The sequence below is a fragment of the Malurus melanocephalus genome, unplaced genomic scaffold (genome assembly GCF_030028575.1).
Source record: "Malurus melanocephalus ecotype Western Australia unplaced genomic scaffold, MMel_1.1 scaffold_542, whole genome shotgun sequence".
NCBI classification, from domain to species: Eukaryota; Metazoa; Chordata; class Aves; order Passeriformes; family Maluridae; genus Malurus; species Malurus melanocephalus.
The window spans coordinates 300,880-311,512 of record NW_026623774.1 but is presented as its reverse complement, the minus strand read 5'-3'; the positions used below and the strand labels follow the sequence as shown (position 1 = coordinate 311,512).

General features: G+C 43.2%; 1 protein-coding gene across 5 annotated transcripts in view; it reads left to right on the top strand.

Annotated features, from left to right (window-relative positions):
• Positions 1–9,539: 9,539 nt before the first annotated feature.
• Positions 9,540–10,633, top strand: part of RAF1 (Raf-1 proto-oncogene, serine/threonine kinase) — a 39,570-nt gene continuing 38,476 nt past the window's right edge. For 2 of the 5 annotated variants that reach the window (XM_057381937.1, XM_057381933.1), the window contains exon 1: positions 10,131–10,241. The gene's annotated coding sequence lies outside the window, so the exon portion shown is untranslated. The other 3 variants (XM_057381934.1, XM_057381935.1, XM_057381938.1) reach the window with 3 other exon arrangements.

Here is a 10,633-nt window from a genome sequence, read left to right as displayed (position 1 = left end):
TTGTCTTAACAAAAGCTTGGTTTGCCCCACACTGTCCTAATCAAAGCCTGTTTTTTCCCCACACTGTCCCAACCAAACCCTTTTTTCCTCCATATTGTCCCAACTAACTCCTGGTTTTCTCCATATTGCCGTCACCAAATCCTGGTTTTCCCCACATTGTCCTAACCAGCTCCTTGTTTTCTCCATGTCCTCCTAAACATGTCCTGCTAACCAGCTCCAAAACTCTAATGGTTTTCTCCATGTTGTTCTAACTAAACCCTGTTTATTCCCCACACTGTCCCAACCAAACCCTTTTTTCCCCCATATTGTCCCAACCAACTCCTGGTTTTCTCCATATTGCCGTCACCAAATCCTGGTTTTCCCCACATTGTCCTGACCAGCTCCTGGTTTCCAAATGGCTGGAACCCTTGCCAAAGCCATCACCTGCTTGTCCTCACCATCACTCCTGTGATTTGCTGGGGGCACAGCTACGAGGAGATCGCGCTCAAACTGCTGCTGCTGCTGGGAGGGAAAGCTTGTGCCTGCAAATGAAGCCAAAAAATGAAAAGTTCTCTAAGGAAATACAAAGCCTGACTCAGTTAATCTGTCTGACAGTGTTTCGTTCTAACAAGAATAAGTGGCTGAGCTTTTTGAGCTTCATTCTGTGACTTCTTTGAATGGAAAGGGTCCCCCATGCAGCTCCGGCGGGGCTCGAAGGGTGGGAGCAGAGCAGTGTCTGCAGGCACATTCTGATTAAAGTGCCCSAAAACAGCGGCTTTTCGGCCCTTGKTTCCACCAGAATATCAAMGAGACATCACAATAGCAACTTCAGGGGAAGCTGAAAAATCCAGCGGTTGAGTTTGGAGGTGGATRTTAATGGCACTGAAAGCAACTCTGGCACATCCACAGCTGCCTCAGTATGACACCGCTAATGACATTCATTAATTTAAAAATGCTAATGAGTACCAAGGCTCTTATGCCTGGCAGTAAATAGTTGTGGTAAGGATAGTGTTTATAGGGTTTATTGCTTGGAAAGTTTTCTGCTGTGTTCAGTTACTGTGGAAGGATAATTCCCGATTCTCTCCTGTTTCCTTGGAACAGCTATTCCTTAAATGAGGAGCAAAGTATTGAATGGGAAATTACCAATATTCATAAGGAAATAACATTTTATTTTAATAGCCTGCATTAAGGATTTTTTTTAATAATGCTGCTCAACTTTGGCTGCCCAGGATTTTATATCTTTGTCTTCTTTYATAAAATACTATTTTCAGTATGTCCTTATTATTTGAGAGCCTGTCCAGGTTTCTGCTGCAGCAGGACAATGTGATTTACTCAGGATTAATAAATTCTACAACAGCAGCTACTTCCAAGTGGTGCTTTAAGACCAAAAACTGCAAAGTAAAGGTAATTAGGACATATTGGCTCCTTGCCAAATTCCAAAGCAGGCTCCCCTGGCAATTATCATCCCAACTGTTCCATGTGAGTTGTTCTGCAGCACTTCCACTTCCTTCTAGGAAAAGTCATTTTGTAGAAGGGAGTCTGAGCAACTCCTACCTCTTGCCTATTTTATTATTTATTGTTCCATATCGCTACACAGCAGTGGCATGTTTTGTATAAATTCTTTCCATTACTCACAAAGCCACACAAACAGTTTGGAGCTTTCCTCCGAGAATTCGGAACTTCCTGCAAAAACAAGCAAAAAAAAAGCTACCAGGAAAAGTAACCAGAGACTTTGAATCACTTGAGTCTATTTCCTATCCCTAAGAGCAACTAGGATATTCCACGTACTTAAGTTAAATACTCAAGTGAGTGACATTATATAAAATTAAATAAATCGAYGGTATTTTATGTGTCAAACAGGAGAACAGATTGTAGTTTGTATTTAAAGATTTTATAGGATTGCTCCAGAAAYGGCATTTCTCCTTGAGCGGCTCTGTTTTATCTCTGGGTCACTGAGATTCCATCGTGGTTTTCAAAGGATGAACTCGCTGCTGCCACTCCTTCTGATGACTGGAAGCTTCTTAAATCCCGTATTTCAAACACAAACTACYGGCTGGCACATGTGGAACTCCTAACTTGGAGTTTGGGGACGCTCCCTGCTCTGCTCCAAACACCGGAGGAGCTGGGATGTGCTGGAATATCCCTTGGAAYAGTGCAAGGAGAGATGGTTCCACCTCTGGGAGTGCATTGATWGTGTTTGAATGCTCCAAGGCTGCTGCAAGGTGTTTCAAATAAAAACAGAATTGCACTCGGGCTTGRCACATTTTGGAACTTATCTGAGCACTTACAAGGATTGGCCCACGTGAGAAAATCAGGAAGTAAAACAGAATGCCAAGTGCACCTGGAAGAGAGAATTTCCCCTTCCTTACATATAGTAAATCCTATCCTCTGCTACTGATGGGTAATGATTTTTAAAATTTTTTTATGTGTTCTGAGGTTGTRTTTGGTTTGCTTTTGGTTTTTCTGTCGTTTATTTTTTATCCCCTCAAAATTCKATTCCATAGCACAATTGTAGAATTTCAAGGGGGAAATATAGTGATTATATATGGAGTTACAGAAGGAAACAATCTCAGTAATATACTTGACCCTGATAGCACTAAAAATCTGAATTTAGGCATTTTGTTGTAATGGAAATATCCTGAACTCTCCTAGGTATAAATAAAGCAGAGGTGAAATATTATTTTGTTTTATAATATATTTAATTTATAAAATATACTGTACATTGTATTTTAAATATTATGGAAATTTGCTTATAAAATACACAATTTAAATTTTTAATAAAACTATGTCTATAATAATATGTTTTTAAGAATAAAGTGTAGTTGACTGTTACCAAAAGATAAATCAAGAGGGAGAGGGGGGAAAAAAGAAGCCCCGTAATTTTGCTTGCATTCTTGTCAGCCAAGAGCATGATCCTACTTGAAAACTTGATCAAAATCCTTTTCTTGAGGAAATAATTTATTGCTTTGTACCGAATGTTTCACCCAAATAGCTAATTTTGAAGTCTGAAAGTTACAAAAAGTTAAATAATTTACTCAAAAAATGCTGGGCAAAACATCTGAAGATGGCTTGTACCAAAATAAGATCTCTTTGGTCATGCTGTTCCTTTTTCACAAGAACAAGGCTGTCACAGGAGGAGGAGGAAATCCACCTTGGTTTATTCACTAAAAATAGCCTTGAAAGAGGTGTATCTGTCAAGGGTGTCCTGGGGAGATGCCTCAGCACTGATCCTCCCCAGATGGCAATGCCTTGGGGTTTCATCCTCCTTGCCTCAGGAGAGTTTTGGCTTTCCTGCAATCCCAGAACCATCAGAGGGCCCCCGTGCCTGTAACYCTGCAGTAACACTGCTCAGAGATAAGAGGATAGCATGGAATCYATATAAGAATTGAAATGGGGGGGTTTGAAGTCATCAAACCCCAAACTGGAATTATAATTCAATCCATTACTACATACTGGCAACAAAACATTGCTATTCCTTTCTCTCCATTCAACTTTGTATGTGATAAGGGGAATAAAAATCCCCTTTTTAAAATTTCCTGTCTAGAAGTTAATGTTTGAACACAGAATCAGTTATTCTAAGTTACAAATATTTAYTTTATAAAAAGCAAAGGCTTTAGCYTGCCCTAGATTTTGACTATTTGATTTATTTAGCTTCACTATCAAATCAGATGGATGTCTCAGCAATAATGTCCCAGCAGTTACTCAAGCCCTTATGTCACTGTTCCATTTWTACGGCGGGCAGAAGAAAGGCTTGCATAATTTGTTGCTCATGCAAAGCTTCTGTCTCCACCAGAAATAGGTTTGAAGTTGAGGAATGTCTGAATAAATGAATCTGAATCCACCTGAGTATTAGATGTGTATCTCCAAAGTATGAAAAATACTCAGGTCCAAGCAGACATGTCGACACTCATTTCCCTGCAGTTGCTGAGAGATTGAACAAATCTCCTAACACAGCACCCTGGGCTCCTGCTCTGAGCTCCAGCAGGAGACCTGAATGTTTGCATTCCTTCGACCTGATGTCTTTGCTAATTACTGCTCAAGTAATTTACTTGTTTTGCTCATAGCATTGTTTTGGGTTTTTATTATCTCACAAAAAGAAATTAAAAAATGAAGTTTTTTCAGAAACAAGACCAAAGTGAACATCACCTTGTATTAGAAGCTTTAATCATAGTTCAGATGACTTTTCTATTGTAGCAGAAGCATGTTCTGATGCACATAATCAACCTGATTAGCACTGTCCAGTCTGAGAAATGAACGTGCAACAGCAAAAAAGGCCTTAACAAAGGAAACATCTGACAAAAACATTCCCCACCTTTATAACCAGACACCAAATGAGCCACATGCATATGCAATGTTTTTAAAAATAGCGCACCTCCACTGGTGTATCATGTTGGAGCTTCCCAGAGGGAATCTCCTGATGCCTTGTGCTGTGACATGACAATGCTGATCCCAGTAAAAGATGTGTCCATTAGCCCAGAGGGAAATTTGCCCCAGTGTAGCTTTGGAATGTCCCGTGCTCTGGCCAGGTCTGTTAGGAGCTCACCCTTGTACAGCCCCCAAGGCTCATCACAGCTGCATAACAAAAATCCTGCCCTGCTGTCACATTCCCATCAGCCCACTGCTGCTGAAGGAAGGTGCTTGCASCACGATTTTTAATTGTCCTAGCCCTCTAAGCACCAACTGCTCTGCAGGACATGGAGGTATCAAAGGCTGGCTATGGCAGGGGTGTATTGCTAAAAGTAACACAGCCCTTTGATCACCTATCTTTGTTTATCTGAATGTTTGAGATGAACTTGAAAGACGATGGATAAATAGGCTGGAGCTGAAAGCCGGGGAGCTTTTTCTTCTTATTTTGCATTGCTTTTGTAACAGACTCCAGTAAAAGAGACTTGAATTTCTCTCAGGGCATGAATGCAGGCAAACGGCTAAAATGGACTTCGGTCTCKGTGCTGCCTCCATGAACCTTTGAGTAGAGCAGGTATTTATGACCTTATACCCACATGCGAATTAGCCTGGAGTTATCTGRGACTAGCAGAGCTGCAGAGCAGTGGGATGGATTCACTAGCCAGACTGCTTTGGGTTTCCTTGTCTCTGAAATCTTSCTTTGATAAAAGCCGAGAGTGACGTCAGCAGGAGCAGGAGTGAGGGTTTCTGTGCACAACACAAACACATCACAGAGAGAGCGGGCTCCTCAGCAGAACTAYAAAAAAACCACTTTGGCTTCTTGATGAAGAAACAGAACAAATCTGATTTGTGAAGAGATAAAGGAAGGTTTGTGTATTTTTCAGCTACAGCCTGATAYACATGTGCACGCACACACATTTTTACCCTGTCACTACTCATTCCATACTCATGATTCCCCATAAAAAATGAAATTTTGCGTTGTCCTGTACGTTATTACAATGAACAGCTGAAATTCWTCTGCTCGTAAAGAAACAATTATAAAGAAACTAAGCATTGAATATAGTTCAGCTACCACTAGAATTTGTCCAGGCAAAGTCACACTAAATCAGGTGATAAATCCTTTCTGTAGCTCTCTGTCAGGTGTAATTGCTCAGCTGCAGAAGAGGTTTTTATGATATATTCAGGCTGTGTTTGAAAAACCTTTGTCAGGAAAGAGCTATTTATGCTCTGTTATTTTTAAACTGTAGTACCTAGCTCTGAAGAGATTTTGTTGTGGTTAGACTTTTTCAGAAAGTCAAAATAAACCAAATAAACCAGTCTGGTTAGGTTTCAAAAATAGAATACATGTGCAAATCCAAGTGCTGCAGTTATTGTCTCTGCAGTAGGAATGACTGCATAAATAGACACAAATAATAGCCTAGAGTTTTAATGATTTAAAATTTTTTCCCCTTTTGGTGCTCAAATAATGCTTATTCAGACTGAGGTTTTATTCACTGTGCAGGTGGCACTCATCAGTTCAGCATCTTCACATTAAATTTATAAAGCATTATTCTAACATTATTTTCAGCTTTGATATTCCCAGTATCCAGTGCTATCCCAACTGACTTGGTGCATGTCTTGTGACCTTTGAAGCTTCCCAAGTTCTGAAAGGAGATTTATCCAGACTCTCAATCCTTTCTTAAAATTATTTGGAACTTAACTGCTATCCTTTCTTAAAATTATTTGGAATTTAACTGCTATCCCTCCAACACATTTCCAGCTGTGGGGAAAAACCATGGCCACCTGATAAAATACACCTATCAGACACAATAGAGTGCACTCTGAAGACACGTCACTTTAGTGATATTTCCTATTTGATTTTTCTCAGCTGGTCTGTACAAACAAATGGGCACCAAGGTGTAGAAGAGCAAAGGACTCAGAGGACAGGGGTTGGGTCATGGGGGAAAATTGTGRGCAGGACCTGTACTTGGTATCTCTGGTTTAAAGCTCTGAGCAGCATTCTTATGTGTCACAGCTTCTTGGTACACCAGGAGAAAGTTAAATCTTGGTCAGAAGCGCTGCAAATGAGTCTCTCAAATTCAGGAAAGCCACTTAGCTCAGCCTGTCTGGAGAAGAGTCTGAGATAACTGGCTGGGGGAGTGCAGGGCCTCTRAATTTTCCTAGAAGTGAATTGCATTGCCCTGAAATTGGAGAGGCAGAAATGCTCTGCTGCACTGCCCACAACAAGGCCAGAGACACTGGATAGCTGCAATACCATAAATTACAGCAGCAGCACATGCAGCACTGCAAACCATGCACAGTGTTGAAAATTCTAAGAATCATTCATGTAAGATTGTCAGTGAAGAAGGGCTAATATAACCTTGTTTTTTAAAAAAGAGATTATTGTTTACTGTTGATAGAGCTTCACTCTCTAAATAATTTAAATACTCATGGCTTAATGAAAAGATGTTTCAATTTTACTCTGAAGTGTTYCCACACAAACTCATATTGAAAATCCACATAATTGATGTTTTCATCAAACAAATTTATTGTTAACTATAGAAAGACACCCAAAAACCATGAAGGTATGAACACCTAATAGATTATAATAAAGAGATGGAATTAATTCTGAAAAGATGTGCACTAGAGGATAAGAGTCCTCTATGGAATGGTGTTTTTTAGAGAAATGTGTCCCTTCAGGTATTATTTTCACATGGAAGAGAAAGACTCAAGACTTGGCTTCACTGCTTGGCTGAAGAACTGAACACAAKGAGAAAGGCATGCCCTGAACTGAAACCAGCCCAAGAGCAACYACCTTTAGCTGGATATGGAGAAAGAAAAGTTGACAATTTGTTCAGGACAAAGCAACAAAAATAATGATTTTCATTCCAGCAAAACAAGTTTACTGCACTGTTAACAGCTTCATATGTAAGGTGTCCCATTGTTGGRAAGTAATTCATGCAACTTCAATTCTCAATGCATCATAAACCCCAAACTCTAAACTGTGTTTCCACTCCTTTGAACACTTTAGTGACATAGGGAAACAATAAAGTCTTTCAGTTGGATGATAGAAAATAAATAGTTTATGCTTCATCATACGAATGAGAGATCCCTTATTTGGCTTCTCTTTTAGGTTGCTAATGCTTSATTTGCTCAAGGCCACTTTCTTCACAGTCTCTGTATGTTGGACTTCTTTTGTGTCTAACTTCACTTAAATTATTTCCCTAAGCAATATCCTCTGACTCARAAAGAAACTCTTATGCAGGAATAAGAGAATAATTTCTAGCATATATCAAACCTTGCAGGAGGAAAATGCTTTGACTGTGGCTCAGAGGGAAGAACCCTGGAAAAAATGGCAAAGTTTATCTCCTTGGCTTGAGGAGGAAGGGAGTAAGATTTCATACTAAGATAGAAAACACTCCAAATGGTGAAAATATAAGATTTGATCATATGCCTAGACAAATGAAAATCTAATACCTGGAYATTCACACTTTAAACACCTAATCACAGACATAAACCAGATCAACCTCGGGAAGAATGCTGATAAATTTCAGTTTMTTTTGGAAAGTCTGTCCAGCTTTTGTTTCCCTTCTACTTCAGCACCGTAATGTTTCAGTTTCCTTGTTTGCTTTTCTTTTTCTTTCTTGCAATTATTGTCTTCCTTTGCATGTGCTGCATTGTTTAACTCTCTGAAATTTGGCTTGCTTTCCTGCAGACCTGTATTATTTGCTCCCTGACTAYAGCCCTTTGCTGGTCTAGTCCTTAAAAAGAAGTTTAAAACTTYATGGAAGGTCTTTGTCAAAACCTCCCCTCCTCTCCCTCTCCCCTCCCCTCTCCCTCTTTCTAAGCTCCTCGTGCCATGTACTTATACTTTACATTACAATATTTTAAGATCCTTTTGCACATTTTGCTAAAATCTGTYTTATTCCCTAACTTATTACATGGACATGCTTAGTCTAAAGCCATGTCAGTATTTATTGTATACACTCCTTTGAGTGTATTTTTTGTATTTTTTCCTCCTGGGCCAAGTTTTGCAGTCAGACTCATGGACATGACTCCTGTAAAGTTGTATACATAAACTGGATCCATGCATCATGGGACTTCTTCAGTTCAAATGTGACAATGAGAAGTTACTCTGTAAGAATTTGAAAAGAATTATTCAGATTTTAAGTTTTGCCCTTGGTAGATATAACCTCTGTCTGRATTTGGTTTTCTGGTAGGTCTGAGCCCATGGCAATGGGGAAGAGAAAAATAAAGAGAATAAGATCTTTTAAAAGATGGGATCTCCATGTGGTTTGTCTTGTAAAAAGGGTGCTACAAAAGCTTACATATTACTTTTAGCCATATCATCTAAATTGAAGAATTTATTACACTGGAATCAGTGGTAACTTTTAGAGTATATGGGAATCACAGTATTCTGGAGACATGGAAACTTTTGTTTTAGCCCTCCAGAACTCCTGGTTGCCATCCCCATTTCAATCCCCTATCACTTGGCAACCACACCTCTTCCTGGAAGGAACCAGTACCTAGAGACTCTCTAAAGTTTTGGGTTTTTTTTTTCTTATTTTCTGCTTAGGAGAGGCAAACCCAACAGTGCTGTTTTTTCCCCTTGTYCTTGCTATGCCCTGCAGAGGTTAATGTGACTTCAGCTGAACTCACGTTTTGGTTTATAGCAAAACTTTCTTCTGCAGAGAAATCCAAAATAAGGCTGAGAACTTTGCTGGAGGCTCTTTTGAGAGAAACRCTTATTTAATTAACAATTAATGTAACTTACATGACTGTAAATGCAAACATGCAATGCCCTTTAAAAACAACTGCAGGAGAGTTGTTTTCCTTCGCAATGGCTATCCTGACATGCTATGTTTGGGGTGGTCATTTGTTTACTATTTTGATGTGCAGTTCTGCACGTTTWCAAAGCCAAAATAATTGAGTTTGTGAGGCACTGGGAGTGAGTTAACAGCCAGCAGAGCCCTTTGCTATCCCTACTTTTCCATGGAGGCTGTGCTGAGTTACACAGGGATCGCTGCCTGACAGCTGGTCCCTGTCTCCTCCAGGAAAAGAGCTTGCACGCTATTTTTTTTTTTTTTTTAATTTCTCCCCAGATACCTTTCCCAGCAGCTCACACCCCACCCCTCAGCACGTACCGCCCCTTGGGAATTGCTGGCTGTTCGCTTCAGAAGCCGGGTTTGCTTTGCACAGGTAGGGCAGGTTGCTTTGCCCAGGTAAGGCACGGCAGGGTTGGCACAGGCACGGCTGGGTTTGTTTGGCACAGCTCAGGACTCACGGGCTGTCCTCCGGCAGCGCGGCCGATACGGGTGTCGGGTCCGCCCGCTGCCCATGCGCCCTGTTAATTAATTAACTAATTAATTATCGAACTAGTGAAGGACTCGCCCGAAGCAGAGCTGGTGCGGGTGCAGGGAGGCGGCCGGGGCTGAAAGCTGAGGGCGGGGGGTGCCTGTGAGGCAGCAGCGCTACCGTAGCCTGAGGGGAGGCGCCTCTGCTGCCCCTTCGGCGCAGGGGCAGCGTTCATCCCGCACTCCAGGCCGCGTCCCCGGCAGGGCTGGAGGCGCAGCGGCAGCGGGATCCCCTCGGGATCCTCTCCTTCCCTCCCTCCTCCCTCAGGCGAGCCCGCGGCGCCTCAGCCGCTCCCAAATGGCGGAGGGGCGGAGCGGCATCGACAGCTCGGCGCTCGCCGCGCCAGGCCGGGAGGCGGGAGCAGCCGGGCAGACTGGCGCAGGCACGGCGTCGAGCGCCGAGCGGGCGATGGGCGGGGATAAATGTCTGCCTGGGCGCGGGGCCGCCATTTTCTGTGAGGCGCGGAACGAGCGGCGCCGGGTGGGACTGGGGCGCGGGSGACCCGCCGGGGGCCCGGGACACAGGTACGGGCGGCCGGGGAGCGCCGGGGGCGAGCGGGAGAGCCGCTCCGCGTGTTTCTTCTCTTTGCAGCGCTGTGTTCGTGCTGGCGCCGCTCTGGGCTCGGCCGGGCGCGCTGACCCAGCCGCCGCCTCGCCCGTGAGGGCGGCCGGCCGCTCGGCCCCGGCAGACACYGGGGAAGGAGGAGGAAAAACGGGCGACAGCAGAGCTTCGCGGCCGGATCGCCCGGGCCGGGCCGGGGCTGCCATCACGGGGACGGTGGCAAGAGGGCCGGGGCGGGGCGAGGGTGCCCGAGGGTCGGGGGGAGCGGGGCTGGGTCGAGGCTACCGCCTGTCAGCCAGCGGAGCCCGCGGGTGGGCCCGGGGTGAGCATCCCGCAGCCCTGGAGCCGTGCCCTG